Source organism: Lissotriton helveticus, chromosome 6 (assembly GCF_964261635.1).
Source record: "Lissotriton helveticus chromosome 6, aLisHel1.1, whole genome shotgun sequence".
NCBI classification, from domain to species: Eukaryota; Metazoa; Chordata; class Amphibia; order Caudata; family Salamandridae; genus Lissotriton; species Lissotriton helveticus.
Window position 1 is genome coordinate 2,040,012,873 of NC_136067.1, and position 16,775 is coordinate 2,040,029,647.

General features: G+C 51.0%; 1 protein-coding gene across 1 annotated transcript in view; it reads left to right on the top strand.

The window, feature by feature from the left end:
* TMEM214 (transmembrane protein 214) overlaps window positions 1–16,775 on the top strand; it is a 418,213-nt gene that overhangs the window by 381,572 nt on the left and 19,866 nt on the right. The window lies entirely within an intron of this gene.

The following is a 16,775-nucleotide window of genomic DNA, read 5'->3' on the forward strand; positions in this document are numbered from 1 at the left end:
TGAGCCTTTACACAAGTGTGAATTGCAATTCCTAACATGGAAGACTGCCTTCCTTGTTGCCATCACCTCTCTCAGAAGAGTTAGTGAAATACAATCATTCACAATAGAAGAACCATTTTTTCAGATACACCCTAACAAAGTGGTTCTTAGACCTAATCCAAAATTCCTGCCAAAAGTGATTACTCCTTTTCACCTTAACCAATCAGTAGAGTTACCAGTGTTTTTCCAAAAACCAGACTCTGTTGCGGAAAGGGCTTTACACACCCTAGATGTTAGAAGAGCTCTTTTATACTACACAGACAGGACTAAATCCTTCAGAAAGACAAAACAACTATTTGTATATTTCTCTTCCCCACACAAAGGCAATCCCATATCTAAAGGAGGAATTGCCAGATGGATTGTAAAGTGTATTCAAATATGCTATCAAAAAGCTAAACGTACACTAACAGTTCCTCCTAGAGCGCACTCCACTCGCAAACTAGGAGCCTCTATGGCTTTCTTAGGAAACATACCACTAGAGGACATATGTAAGGCAGCAACATGGTCTACCATACACACCTTCACTAAACACTATTTTGTTGACGTGCAAGCCAAGCAGCAAGCTGCAGCAGGCCAAGCTGTCCTTAAAACACTATTTCAGTATGCTGCAACGGATACAAGCGGCCACCACTAGGGGAGACACTGCTGCACAATCGTTGCTAAATGTACAATCTGCAGCTCATATGCCTCGAACGGAATATGCTACTTACCAGTATGCATCTGTTCTTAGCATGTAGAGCTGCAGAGTTGTACACGCCCTCCCGCCTCCCCGGGACTTTTATCCGTACCAGTACTCATCTTACTTAGATGCACACGCATGGACATCCTTTCTCTTTACTTCTACTAACTCCATCATTTCCCATCATGGCGAAAAACAATCCGAGGATGGAGTCGATGACCATGCGCAGTATTGTCCAAGGAAGGAGTCACCTATCTCGTGACTACAAAGACTTCTTCCAAGAAGACAACAACAACAACATGCAATCATCCGAGCCCAACGCCAGGTGGCGATCTATTGCTAAATGTACAACTCTGCAGCTCTACATGCCAAGAACAGATGCATACTGGTAAGTAGCATATTCCTTCCTTCGTAGTAGAGACTGTTATCTATCACACTGAAAAACAAGTAGATTTTATGCACCAACTTTCCGTCGGTCCTAGGATCGATGGCTGGCTTCCTGCATTTTTCTTGTCCCCAATGCCAGGTTGAGAATGCATCCTTTACAACAGGATCTGGAGGACAAATGGGATCAAAGAACGGCTCGGTGGGACGACAGGATGCAACTGTCAGAAGCAGCCAGAGCATCAATCCCATAGTGGATGTCTCAGGAGAATCTACTGGTAGGGATTCCATTCCCTCAGACACCTCCCTCCCAATCATTGATCACGGATGCCTCTCTACAGGGTTGGGGAGCTCACATGGGGTCCCTCCAGACTCAAGGTCGATGGTCCACAAAAGAGCAGTTGTACCACTTCAACATGCTGGAGTTGAGGGCTGTGCATCTGGCTCTCAAGGCTTTCCTCCCTTCGATTCAGACCAATTCCATTGTAGTACAGACTGACAATACTACCACCATGTACTACCTGAACAAACAGGGAGGAACTCGATCGAGGACTCTATCTCAGGAAGCTCAGGCCCCTCTGGCATTGGCTCTTAGCGAGAAATCTATCGATAATAGCAATACCGCTAGAGAGAAGAAGTCACAGGCAGAGGCTCTAAGTCGGTACTTCAAGGACCAGCAGGACTGGGTTCTAAACGACGAAGTCGTCAGACATTTTCAAGAAAGGGTCGGGTCGCCCAAGCATCGATCTGTTCGCAGACGACACAAACAAAAAATGCTGAGCATTCGCCACCAGGGTCGTAAGGGAATGCCCTTTTCATTAGCTGGTCAGGGTATTTGTGTACGTCTTTTCCCCTATCCACTCATCCCGAAGGTAGAGACCAAACTCTCGCACTCAGTCACGAGGATGATTCTGATTGCTCCTGTTTGAAAACGAGGCAGCATCTGTGAGGCCTGCACAAATAACATGACTACATTTGTCCTTCACTGGGAACCAAACACCCAATAGTAGCGCCTGACTCTCAGAGGGTAGCGTTGCGGAGCAGTCTGAGGCTTACTCAAGGGTGGTGGTGTGGGCTAGTAATCACCATATGCAGGTGTGCAAAAATAACACTCAATAATTGATTGTCCAGTCTGTACTTTACTTTATAAAAGTAAGAGTACATTTATTAAACACACACACTACTCAATACTATGCACCAATTTACAAATATACATAAGCTGTTGGAATTACTTTGTGACATTGCATAACCTCTCCACCCCTCCTGTGGGGGGTGGGGTCTAGTACCTCTACTCCCATGTATGCACATCATCTTGCCCCCAATGCAATTAGTTGAACATAACCTGTGGCGTGGGCCCTGCGCACTGGCACCATCCCAGTGGGGACCCACCCCATTACCTCAACAAGCATTAAAAATAGGTACACCTGCCTAGGTGACACATGACCCTGACTCAGCATCTCCAACAGACCATAAAGTATGCACCTCTATATCTTAAGGGCGAGCAGTCCGGGGTCTTCACCTAAGTGCAGCAGCAAGAATACATGTTTAAGCACACTTTAGAATGACAGTACTCAGCACATTTGTGGATCATTAGAATGCATTGCAATTACAGCCCCTAAAGGCAATACAGATGAAATCACAGGATTACATATACAGCCAGACACCCTAGCATGAATGTCTGGCCACATAACCCCACTTGGCTTATGACATCACCTTACACCAGTACTTCACATTACGCATGTGACCTTCAGTCCCTCATTCCGGTGCAATTACACCTCTTTACCTCCAGGGGATGCCTTCCACCACTCAAACCTTCATCCCTTGGTGCCCTTTTCACACCATCCCTAGCTGTAGAAAAAAAGTTCCAGCTCAAGAGATGTTTACATGCTGGCTGAGCCCTTGAGGGGGGTTATTCTTTTAAGACCCTCAGAGACTGAATGTGAGACTTTTGATCTTCGTGCTGGGGGAGTCTGCGTTGCTCCTGCAGCTCCCCAGGCACCTTTACATTTATGTGGTGGTGACCCCGTCCTCCTGGGGCCACCACAAGCAGGAAAACAGCGTTATTTCCTCTTGCAGGCCTGAACATTATGGGCGATTCCGCATTGGCAGTGAATATTATAGCAGCGGCTCTCCCGCTGCGACGGGGAGAGCTGCGATCTGTGCCTCCGGCCACTTTGGCTGCCCGTTGGAGGGTCCGGTCCCACCCGAACCCCAGGTGAGTACTACAGCTCGGGGAGCCCACCCCGGGCGCTCATGGGCATTTTCGGGGGCCCTGTCCCAACCGGGCCCCTTGCCGCTTCCTCCGCTTTCCTGGGGCCCTGGTCCCACCCGGGACCCCCGCATGCCTTTTCGATGTACGGCAGCCAGGGGAAGCCACCCCCGTCTGCCCCCTGCCGGCTCCCCGTGCGGCCAGCACTCTTGTGTGCTGCCGCAGGAGCCAGCTGGGAATTTCTGGTCTGCCCGCTCCAGCGCGAGCAGACGCGGCCTCGTCCGCCGGTCCAGCAGGACCGTGGAGGAGTGTGGCGGCACTCCCCAGGCCTCCTCCCATTCCTTCTGGGGCCACCTTCACTGGGGGTGGGGGGGCCACGGTGCCACCCGGCTTTTCTTTGGGGATGGGGTCCCGGGCTCCTCCTACTCTTCGCGGGAGCGCGCGGGCGCTCCCCGTCAGGTCTCGCGCCAGCGCCCCCCGCCGGGTCTCCTCTTCAGCGGAGGCCAGGGTGAGCTTCTGGCACCCTGTAGGGGACAGACTTCACGGGGGTGTGACGGCGCCCCCCGCCTTTATTTCGGTGCCTGGGGATGGGGTCCTGGGCCCCTGAGGGACTCCTCATGGGAACGGCGCTCCCCCCTCCTCCACCTTCGGCGTGGGCCAAGGTGGGCCCCTGGCCCCCTGCAGGGCACCTTCACGCTCCCCGACTTCCCTACTTCTGGGGGCAGGGACCTGACTCACCCCGGGGGCATCTGAGACTGGCGGCGGAGCCCCATGCGCTTCGTCATTGGTCTTCTTAGGGGTCCAAGGTCGCCTACCTTCCGGGGGCCATATCTCAGCTCCTGGGGATCCGATCTGCCCCATTTTCGTGTCTTCATGCTCCTGGCGGCGTCCCCCAACCACTGGGAGCACTCTCCGTCGCCCTCCGGGTCTCCAAGAGTGTGCATTCTGCAGGGAGCGGTCTTCACTGGCTCCCTGTGCCTCTCTTATCCCTGCGCAGAGCACCCTGGGCCTCCTGGGCTCTTCTTCTGGTGCTGTTAGTGGCCTACAGTTAGAGTCCAACTGCCCATTGCCAGGCTCCAGCACCTTCCGCCTCAGCAGACCACACCCCAGAAAGAGCTTCTCTTCCTGTGCAAGCACTTTTTTTTAAATTGAGTAGGGGGCTGGCAGGAAGTCTGTTTCCCCTACCGCGCAGCGACACATCACTTCCCTGCCCCTGCCCCCTCCTTCCTGCCTAGGCCTCTGGGTTGGTTCACGGTGGCGTCGTCCAGTGTCTCTGGCCACATTGTCCCCTTCCCCCAGTGCTGCCTTCACCTTGGTTCAGATTGGTGCCTGGCACCCAGCGACAGCTGCTGATGGATTAGCCTGTAGCTCCACCTGTCCTCTCTCCTTGGAGGGAAGATCTTCGCTCTGGGAAGGAAGGTCATTAATCTAACCTGCCAGGGCCAGATCCCAGCCAGTGACTCAGAGAAATGACATTTCTGGATGACCCAAAAGCAGTACAAATATGACTTTGAACTCTGCAAAATACTTCTTTTCACATCCGCTACAGTGTACTTTAGTGCGTGTCTGGAACCTGTAGGCCTTATGGATGTAAAACTAGCACATGTGCTCCCTATCCCCATAAGAGAATAATGGAATACACACTGTAAAGCACACTGACGTTCCCTGGCATGCCTGTCCCCACTGTATAAAGCCTATGCCATGTCACCACCCAATACTGCATAAGTCCTGCCACACCATTCACTCTGTAGCTGCTCCAGGACTGCGCATGCTAGGAATCTCCAGTGCGCAGCCCTTACACATGTGCACACGCATGTGCACAAGTGTCTGCATGTAACCAGCCCGGTGTCCCTAACTCCAGCTGCTGCACAGTGGCCTGGTCAAGCCAGGGGGACACCAGTAAAATCCCCATGCAGTCTCCTTCATTAGGAGGTCACTGTGGGTGAGTCCCAATTTATGAGGCTCTTCCACAGTAAAAGCTCAACCCGTAGGTGCTCAGAGAGTGAAAAATCTAGGCAGCCCATAGTGTCAGAACCACTTTCTAACAGCTCTGGACTGGCCCAGACAATGGTGGTACCCGGACCTTCTGCACCTGTCAGAATGCCCACACAGGAGACTGCCGTGCAGACCGGATCTGCTGTCCAAGATGAACGGGAGCATTCATCACTCCAACCTTTCATCACTGAACTTGGCAGCATGGCTCCTGAGGTCCTCCAGTATCGTCATTTAGAACTTTCTCAAGACTGCATGACCATCTTGAAAAAAGCTAAAAGACCCTCCACAAGGCACTCCTATGCTTGTAAATGAAAACGTATTTACTTATGGTGTATGCAGAATAATTTTAATCCTACCAAGGGGCAGGAGGAAGTGATTTTACCATACCTGCTTCTCTTAGCTAAGGCAGGCCTAAAGTTTTCTAACATTAAGGTGCACCTAGCTGCCATTACGGCATAAAGGCGCTCTCCTTCTCAACCATCCTTTTTTCAACCACAGGTTGTAAAGGACTTCTTGCTAGGTCTAAAAAAAGGTCTACACTCCTGTTCGGCCTCCTGCACCTCCCTGGGAGCTGATCTTGGTTCTTGCTAAACTGATGGGTCCCCCATTTGAGCCTATCCACAAAGCAACACTTCAACACCTTACATGGTAGGTAGCTTTCTTAGTGGCGATTACCTCAGCTCGCAGGGTGAGCGAAATTCAAGCCCTCTGCTCAAAAGAACCATACACAGAGTTCCATCTCAATAGAGTTGTGTTAAGAACCCACCCTGCCTTCCTTCCGAAGGTGGTGTCCAGGGCCGAACTGGCCATAGCGGGCACCAGGCAACCCCCCGGTGCGCCGGAAGGGGTGGGGGCCGGTTTTGGGCCCCTGGGAGCCGTTTTTGTTACAGGGCCGTTTTTGCAGCATAGCTGCAAAATCGGCCAAAACCCGGCCCCGGCAAAGAGCTCGGCGGCACCCCCGCGCCCCGCGATGTTCAGAAGCGGGTTAACCGAAGAGTATGAGGACGCGCTGAAAACAGTTTGAATAGAATCTAAGGAGTTGAGAAAGTTACGGAAGAGGCAGAACAGTTTCAATTAGGACATTGCGACCAACCAGATTGTGATTCTTTGATGTTCGCTGTCCTGCTGGAAGCTAGAGCATATTAAGCACGCTCCTGATGAAGGGTCAAACATGGCCCGAAATGCATTGAGCTAAAGAAGAATTACAGATGAAGTTGTCAAATTAACCTTTTATGTTCATACATTGTAAAAAGGTGTTCATTTGTTTGTAAGGAAACGATGTATGTTTATGAACTTTCATTAAGAATTTAACAAAAGTTGAGCTAAAGAAGAATTACAGATGAAGTTGTCAAATTAACCTTTTATGTTCATTGTGAAAATGTGTTCATTTGTTTATAAGGAAACGATGTATGTTTATGAACTTTCATTAAGAATTTAACAAAAGTTTGCATTCTGGTGTCGAATTAAATCAATATGAATGTGATAAGCTAAAGTCAAATATTTGTTATAGTGTGTATATTGTATAGAACCACCACAGCTACTGTGCGTAGAGGTAGAGTCATTTAGTCTCGAGATAGGTAGGTATATTTAAGAGGCACGGGTAAGACAACCGCGCTACCTCTGCAGCACGCAAAGAATAAGTAGGTTAAACATTACAATTAAAAAATCTTTTGAAAAGAATATATTCATTTATCAAGGGTTGTGCATCTCCGTCCATTTTCATGCATTACAATCCACCCAGACTAGAAGTTCTTTTCGCCGCTCCTCTTATAGAGGAGGCTCCAAGCAAACCGGCACAGATAACACATCATCTTTTAAGACACACACACAAACCTCCTCTAATAAAGGCTACTTTAGAGGAGGATACAGAGGCAACAACAATAAGGGAAGAGGTAGAGGTAATAACAACAACCGCTCCTCTTTCACTCCCAAACAGTGACTTCCCTCTGCCTCCCCTGCAGCATTCCACTCCTGTGGGGGGCAGACTATCACAGTTCCTACCTGTCTGGAATTCCATCACAACAGACAGGTGGGTAAGACAGATTCTGTAGTAGGGGATCTCTGTGTATAGTCATAATCTAGTGAATAGTCCCGCCCATGTGCGTGGACCCCGGCAATCAAAAATAATCTCTTAAGTTGTCAAAAAATTGCAGAACTGCAAAGACACTTAAGAGAAAATTTAAAGACAAATAATGCAGCCTATATCCACAGGCTACACTGTCCAGTACTTCAACTAGAAATTCCACCAAAAATCCACAAACAGCAAAGCCTGTCCAGATTTCCCTTGCTTTTACTGCAAAACCCCTCAGAAATGATAGAGAGGAAGGCCTGGACAGACAAGCCCCATAGGCTGCCATTATGTGGCTTAAACAGGATACTGTGCCTTTAAGGAAACCTTCTAGAACCTTCTCCCAGTATCCCAGAATGCATAGCAGGTCCCACTGACTTCAGTTCTTTTTTCCGGCTCCTGCTTACAGGACCCTGGCATTGAGCTCTCCCTTGTTTCAAGGGGTTATTGCATGTTTTGGCACTTTTGTATTCTAAAAGTGTTGCAGTTTACTTTCTTGGCTTTCTCTTCTCTTCTGTGTGCTGCTTCAGGTGTTTTAGGGCTCTAAAATGCCTGGGCTCTTTGTGAAGTGTCCAGCATGTGAGAGGAAGAAGGCCAGAGGTGATCCCCATGATGTCTGCATCGTCTGCCTCCCTGAAGATCATGTCCCTGAGGAGTGTGTCATCTGCCAGCAGTTTACAACTCGCACTCTGAAGGAAAGGGCGAAGATCAGGCTGTCTGGCCTTGAGGAGAGGCGCCTGCAGGCTGCAGGTGGGTCTGGGCAGTCAGGGAAGGTTCCCTCTGCCTCTGCTGAGGCCTCTGGGGGGCTCCCCAGAGGCAGGAAGCCCAGCAAGCGATCCCGGTCTCCGTCGACGTCGATAGCTTCGACGACGACGTCGAGAGGGATGACGGCGGTGTGCTCCCCTTCTCCCCGGGGCTCCGGGTCGAGACATCGGGACGACTCGACGTCGAAGCCACCGCGGACGAAGCCGCCGTCGACGTCGTCTTCGTCGTCGAGGGCTTCATACCGACGTCGTGGACATCGGCGCTCGCCGTCGAGGCGACACCGCCGGTCGACGTCGAGGGGATCCTCGACGTCGGGAACATCCAGACGACGACGGCGACGCTCATCGTCGAGGAAGGACCGTTCGACGTCGAGGAGGCGTGCGACGTCGAGAAGAGAGAGGTCGACGTCGAGAAGAAAGAGGTCGACGTCGAGAAGAAAGAGGTCGACGTCGAGGAAGAAGAGGTCGACATCGCGGAGGCGGCGTTCGACGCCGGAGTCAAGGAAACGCCCTTCGACGCCGGAAAAGCGACGCTCGACGTCGAGCAGACGGAGGTCGACGTCTAGGAGTCGGTCAGGCTCTCCAAAGCGTCGCAAGAGGGATTCTAGTCCCAGGAGTCACACTGCTTCCAGCGGGGGACGCAAGAGGAAGCGGTCTCCGGCTGAAGGGGCGGGCTCTCAGCCCTCTTCGCCTAAAGGATCACAGGGCACGGTGTACTCTGCGGTGTACACTCCTTCTCGGCCTCGGTCGACGCATACACCTGTTCCGAAGGCGGTCACTCCTCCTCCTCCTCCTCTGCCTCAAGAGGATCCGCCGACGCTGCCTCCACTTCCAGCGGACGACCCGCCGCCACCGGTCCCTCCGCGTGGGCCGGCACCGCAGCCGGAGGTTCCTCCTCCGAGGTCCACTTCGCTGCCGTTTTTGCCTGTACCTCCTAAGGGGACCCCTAAACCTGCGCCCAAGGAGGCTCCGAGGAAGACTCCACCACGGAAACCGGTGGGGAGGCCACGGACTGGCAGCTCTCGCTCTCGCTCTGGGAGACGGGACAGGTTGCGACACAGATCGTCCTCGCGGTCGAGACGCCGCCATAGGAGGCGCGAGTCTCGCTCCCGCACGGGATCCTCTGGCTCCAGGGATCGTTCTCCTACCCTGTCGGGATCACCGGATACGAGGGTGTCCCCAATTGATGACCTGGTGGCGTTCCAGGATGTCCTCTTGAGGGGCGCTGCGAAGCTGGGCATACCCCTGACAGTGCCCACGCCGAAGACGTCCGTGATCTTTGAGACGTTGCACCAAAAACACTCGTCTCGCCCTCTCCTTCCTCTGGTACCGGGCCTGGAGGAACCAGCTATGGACCTTTTCCTCACCCCAGCGGTGACAAAGGCGGCACCATCTAGGTTGCTGAGGAAGTACCGGGCCCCGGATTCGGATCCGGCTTTTCTGAGAGCGGAACCACCTCCGGACTCCGTCATTGTGACGGCGGCACGCAAACAACATGCCTCCGCTCCGTCATCCACGGTTCCCCCGGATAAGGAGTCCAGGTGGATGGATTCGGCAGGGAGAAAGGTCTGTGGAACTGCCGCCACCTCCATGAAGGCTGCGAGTGCCACGGCTCTGCTGGGTCGGTACGCCCGTGCCCTCTGGGACCCCCTTGAGCGTTTTGCGGAGCACTTGCCTCGTGAACAGCGTGAGGATTTTCAGGAAGTGCTGAGTGAAGGGATGCTGGTGGCCAACCAGATCATCAGTGCGGCAGCGGACTCTTCCCTGTTGGCTGCTCATGGGTTTTGCCATGGGGTTAACCAGAGGCGCCACGCCTGGCTCCGTCTTACGTCCCTGAAACCGGACGCACAGCAGAGGGTGGCCAACCTGCCGTTCTCCGGCAAGTCTCTTTTTGGACAGCATGCGGACGACGAGATGGCCCGCATGAAGGCGGAGGCCGAGACGCTCACGGCGGTGGGCCTCGAGAAGCCTAAGGAGACGAAGAAGCCGTACCGCTCATTCCAACGGCGGTCCGGTGGACAAGGCCGTGGACGTGGCCAGGCTTCGGGACATTCGCAACAGCAACAACAGTTCCGTAAGCCGTTCCAGAAACGCCAGAGGGGCAGGGGAGGCCAGCAGTCGGCTCCAACGCCCAAGGGCCAGGCTGGGTCTAGGCCCTAGGAACTTACTTCCCCCGGATCCGTTACCCACTCCGGTAGGGGGAAGCATCCAATTTTTTCCGGCAGAGTGGAGAAAAATTACTCAGGACAAGTGGGTGCTGAATATTGTTTGCAATGGATACAGTCTTCGGTTCACCAGCCCGCCTCCATCGATTCCTCCGGTCAGCTCGCGGTTTCAGCTGCTCGAGCTCCAGGTGGAGGCCGATACCCTGTTAAGGAAAGGGGCGATAGAAGACGTGCCTCTGTCCCAGAGGGGAAGAGGCCTGTACTCCCGGTTCTTCCTGGTTCGCAAGAAGGACAAGAACGAGTTCAGGCCCATTCTGGACTTGCGACAGGCAAACAAGTGGATTCGCAGGGAAAAGTTTCGCATGCTGTCGTTGCATCAGATTTATCCTCAGTTGCAACAAGGGGACTGGCTCTGTGCCATAGACCTACAGGATGCATACTTCCATGTGCCCATTGCGCGCAAATACAGGAAGTTCCTGCGGTTCCAAGTCGGCACCAATCATTATCAATACACAGTACTCCCATTCGGACTGAAGTCTGCGCCGAGAACATTCTCGAAGTGCATGGCGGTGGTGGCGGCGCACCTGCGGAAGAACAAGGTGTTTGTCTACCCGTACCTGGACGATTGGTTGATCAAGGCATCCTCCTTCTCGGAAGCGCGAGCACACTTCCAGAAGACGTGCGTTCTCTTGGACAAGCTGGGGTTGCACATCAACATGGCCAAGTCGGTCCCGACTCCGGTCCAATGCATACAGTACTTGGGAGCCTCCATCGATACGCTGTCAGCAAGCGTGTCTCCTTCGGAAGAGCGACGATTATCTCTCCTTCGGAAGGCTCAGGCTCTTATGTCGGCTCCATCTCCAACAGTGAGGACGGTGTCTTCTCTACTGGGTTCGATGGCCTCTTGTATCTTCCTGACGCCGCACGCACGACTGCACATGAGACCGCTGCAGGAGTGCTTGGAGGACCAGTGGGATCAGAGGAAAGGATCCTGGGACGACAGGATACGACTGTCTCTGCATGCTCTTCAGTCTCTGAAGTGGTGGTGTTCGGCGGAGAATCTCCTCAGAGGGGTTCCTTTTCACAAGGACATTCCCACGCAGACTGTCGTGACGGATGCTTCTCTCCTGGGATGGGGAGCGCACTCCGGGACTCTGCAGATTCAGGGAACGTGGTCTCCGGTGGAGGCCACTTATCACATCAACTTCCTGGAACTCAGAGCTGTTCACTTGGCGCTGAAGGCTTTTCTTCCGTCCTTCCAGGCCAGCTCCCTGCTTGTGCAAACGGACAACACTACCACGATGTACTACCTCAACAAGCAGGGGGGCTCGAGATCTCGCGCTCTGTCACAGGAGGCGCAGACGATCTGGCACTGGCTCCTGGCCAGAGGACTGACGGTGACGGCTACCCATCTGCCAGGTGTGCAGAATGTTCAGGCGGACGAACTCAGCAGACTCATTCAGGAAAACCACGAATGGGTCATAAACGACGAAGTGCTGGGAGAAGTCTTCGCAAGGTGGGGAACTCCGGACGTAGATCTGTTCGCCACCGCCGAAAACAGCAAATGCCGAGACTTCGCCTCCAGGTACTACCAGCCGGGGTCGCTGGGGAATGCGCTATGGATCAGCTGGTCGAACAGCTTTCTGTACGCTTTTCCACCCATTCCCCTGATTCCGGCGGTACTCATCAAGCTGGCCCGGTCCAGGGCTCGGATGATTCTCATTGCCCCGGAGTGGCCCAGGCAGTGGTGGTTCACGGACCTGCTTCACCGATCTCTCCTTCCTCACATTCGGTTGCCGTGCAGGCCGGACCTTCTCACGAAGTTCGGGGGGCGGATGTTACACCCCAGCCTCTCGACTTTGAGTTTGGCGGCATGGCTCCTGAGATAGTGCAGTATGGACATCTGAATCTGCCCGAGGATTGCATGGACATACTGAAGGAGTCTAAGAGACCTTCCACTAGGACTTCATATGCTTACAAGTGGAGGAGGTTTTGTATCTGGTGCCAGTCTAGGAACCATGACCCTACAACCTGCAAGGAAGATGTCATCCTTCCTTACCTTTTACATTTGACGCAGTCTGGCCTTAATGTTCATTCCGTTAGGGTTCATCTTGCTGCATTGACTGCCTACAGGAAATGCCCTTCACAGACTTCTTTTTTCCAGATCCCTGTGATCAAAGACTTTCTGGAAGGATTGAAGAAGGTGTTCCCTCCTGTCAGGCTTCCCTCGCCTTCATGGGAATTGAATGTGGTGCTGTCCAGATTGATGAAGGAGCCTTTTGAACCCATTCACAAGGCTTCGTTGCAGCACCTGTCCTGGAAGGCGGCGTTCCTCGTGGCCATTACATCGGCCCGCAGGGTGAGTGAAATTCAGGCGTTGTGTTGTACTGAACCTTATACTGTCTTTCATGCTGCTAAGGTTGTGATGCGTACTCACCCGAAATTTCTTCCCAAGGTTATTTCTGATTTTCATGTCAACCAGACCATAACTTTGCCTACGTTTTTTCAGAATCCTTCCTCTCCGGCGGAACGTTCTTTACATTCCCTGGATGTTAGGAGGGTGTTGAAATTTTATCTGGATAAGACCAAAGATATTCGTAGGTCAGACCAATTGTTTGTCAATTATGGATCAGTCAGGACGGGTCTTGCTACCTCTAAGCAGTCCATTTCTAGGTGGATTGTGTCCTGCATTCAATTGTGTTACCAAAAAGCTAATAAGACCTTAGGAGGTAAGCCTAAGGCTCATTCCACCAGGGGCAAAGCTGCCACGACAGCCTTGCTCCGTAATGTGCCGATTGCAGAAATCTGCAAGGCCGCCACTTGGAAGTCGGTTCATACCTTTGCTAAGCATTACTGCCTGGGCTCTGATGCCAGGGCAGACGCTCAGGTTGGGCAGGCTTCGCTGCGGAATTTGTTCGCACAGTAGTGGCATCATGTTTTTTCTCCACCGCCGCTTTGGTGTGGGGATGGGCTTGCCATTCTATTCACTAGATTATGACTATACACAGAGATCCCCTACTACAGAAGGAGTAGTTTCTGTTCTGTAACTCCAGTTCTGTAGTAGGGGTATCTCTGTTATAGTCATAAGCGCCCGCCCTCCTCCCCGGTGGAGAATTGTTCATGTAATTAATGCTACAGGTCTGGCGTTTTACGCCTTCAAAAAGAACTGAAGTCAGTGGGACCTGCTATGCATTCTGGGATACTGGGAGAAGGTTCTAGAAGGTTTCCTTAAAGGCACAGTATCCTGTTTAAGCCACATAATGGCAGCCTATGGGGCTTGTCTGTCCAGGCCTTCCTCTCTATCATTTCTGAGGGGTTTTGCAGTAAAAGCAAGGGAAATCTGGACAGGCTTTGCTGTTTGTGGATTTTTGGTGGAATTTCTAATTGAAGTACTGGACAGTGTAGCCTGTGGATATAGGCTGCATTATTTGTCTTTAAATGTTCTCTTAAGTGTCTTTGCAGTTCTGCAATTTTTTGACAATTTAAGAGATTATTTTTGATTGCCGGGGTCCACGCACATGGGCGGGACTATTCACTAGATTATGACTATAACAGAGATACCCGTACTACAGAACTGGAGTTACAGAACAGAAACTACTCCTTATCCAACATGGCTACTGCCTAGAACTCACAGCAACCCCCCCAAACATACCACCCAGGCAGCGTCCAATGTCCTCAGAACACATAACTCTGCTTCAACAGGAAGTTCTAGCACTTCTAGAAAAAGATGCTATTCAAGTGGTCCCTTTACAGGAACAAGGAACAGGAGTTTACTCCCTGTACTTCCTAATCCCCAAGAAGGACGGGACATTAAGACCAATTCTCAACCTCAGGCCCCTCAACCACTACATACAATTAGATCATTTTCACATGATCACTTTACAACAAGTACTCCCATTACTAGAACAGGAAAATTTTCTTTCGACACTAGACTTAAAGGACGCCTATTTTCATGTTCCTATACATCCTGCGCACAGGAAGTATCTAAGGTTTGTCATACAAAGACAACACTATCAGTTCAAAGTCCTTCCATTCGGGGGCACAACAGCACCATGAGTGTTTACAAAGTGATTAGCAGTAGTAGTAGTACATCTCAGAAGCCAACAGATACATGTCTTCCCTTACCTCGACGACTGGCTCATAAAAGCAAGATCGTTCAACCAGTGTGTACAACACACAAAACAAACTATTCAAACATTACACGACTTAGGGTTTACAATAAACTACACCAAGTCGCACCTAGAGCCTTTTCAAGTACAAGTACAAGTATTTATTTTTTATTTATTTATGGAATTTAATAGAGCGCACGGCTACCCCCGCCGGGGGTGTCCCGGCGCTGAGGACAGGGGCATCAGTGATTTAGGCAACTAGCAGCATGAGAACAGGTATGTTTTTAACTTGGAACTGAACAAGGCTGTTCTAATCCGGACGGACAATATAACAGCCATGTATTATATACAAAAACAGGGGGGGGGGACACTCCCTGCAACTGTCCCAGCTCGCACAGAACATTTGGAGATGGGCCATCCCTCAAAACATACACCTGACCGTAGAACACCTTCCAGGAATTCACAATCAGATAGCAGATCTGTTGAGTCGTCCGTCACAACAGATTCACGAATGGGAGCTGCACCCACTAGTTCTCCAACCATTCTTCCAAAAGTGGGGGCATCCACAGATAGATCTGTTTGCCACCCACGAAAATGCAAAATGCCCAACCTTCGCCGCCAGGTTTCCATTCCAACGGCCGGAGGGAAATGCGATATGGATGAATTGGTCCGGCAGATTTGCGTACGCTTTTCCGCCTCTCCCACTCATCCCACTAGTAGTACGCAAGCTCATATAACAGTCTCTTAAACTAATACTATGGCCCCCACATGGGCCCGTCAGCCGTGGTTCACCACGCTACTAGATCTCTCACTGGTTCCACATCAGAAATTAGGGCTCACGCCATCCTTGTTAACACAGAACCATGGAGAAATGACACCCAGAACCAAACCAACTGAATTTGGCGATCTGGCTCCTGAGGTCTTGGAGTTTGGCTACTTAAACTTACCACCAGACTGTATGAACATAATTAAAGAAGCTAGAAGACCCACTACCAGAGCATTTTATGCTGCTAAGTGGAAAGGATTTGCAATATACTGTAACAACAATCACATTGATCCACTGGATGTTTCCATCCAAAATATTATTTGCTACCTTCTACATCTACAAAAGTCCAATTTGGCTTATTCTTCCTTACGCCTGCATCTAGCAGCAATTGCAGCCTATTTACAAAATAGACAGCATCTAGCTCTCTTTAGAGTACCTGCAATAAAAGCATATATGGAAGGATTAAAACTAATAATCCCACCTAGGTTACCACCTGCACCAGTATGGAACCTAAACGTGGTCCTTACAAGACTTATGGGTCCCCCTTTTAAGCCTTTACACAAGTGTGAACTGCAATTCCTAACATGGAAAACTGCCTTCCTTGTTGCCATCACCTCTCTCAGAAGTGTTAGTGAAATACAAGCATTCACAATAGAAGAACCCTTTTTTCAAATACCCCCTAACAAAGTGGTTCTTAGACCCAATCCAAAATGCTTGCCAAAAGTTATTACTCCTTTTCACCTTAACCAATCAGTAGAGTTACCAGTGTTTTTTAAAAAACCGGACTCTGTTGCAGAAAGTGCTTTACACACCCTAGATGTTAGCTCTATTATACTACACAGACAGGACTAAATCCTTCAAAAAGACAAAACAACTATTTGTATCTTTCTCTCCCCCACACAAAGGCAATCCCATCTCTAAATGAGGAATTGCCAGATGGATTGTAAAGTGTATTCAGATATGCTATCAAAAAGCTAAACCTACACTAACGGTTCCTCCTAGAGCGCACTCCACTCGCAAACTAGGAGCCTCTATGGCTTTCTTTGGAAACATACCACTAGAGGACATATGCAAGGCAGCAACGTGGTCTACAATACACACCTTCATTAAACACTATTGTGTTGATGTGCAAGCCAAGCAGCAAGCTGCAGTAGGCCAAGCTGTCCTTAAAACACTATTTCAGTATGCTGCAACGGATACAAGCGACCACCGCTAGGGGAGACACTGCTGCACAATCGTTGCTAAGTGTACAATCTGCAGCTCATATGCCTCGAACGGAATATGCTACTTACCAGTATGCATCTGTTCTTGGCATGTAGAGCTGCAGAGTTGTACACGCCCTCCCGCCTCCCCGGGACTTTTATCCGTACCAGTACTCATCTTACTTAGATGCACACGCATGGACATCCTTTCTCTTTACTTCTACTAACTCCATCATTTCCCATCATGGCGAAAAACAATCCGAGGATGGAGTCGATGACCATGCGCAGTATTGTCCAAGGAAGGAGTCACCTATCTCGTGACTACAAAGACTTCTTCCAAGAAGACAACAACAACCTGCAATCATCCGAGCCCAACACCAGGTGGCGATCTATTG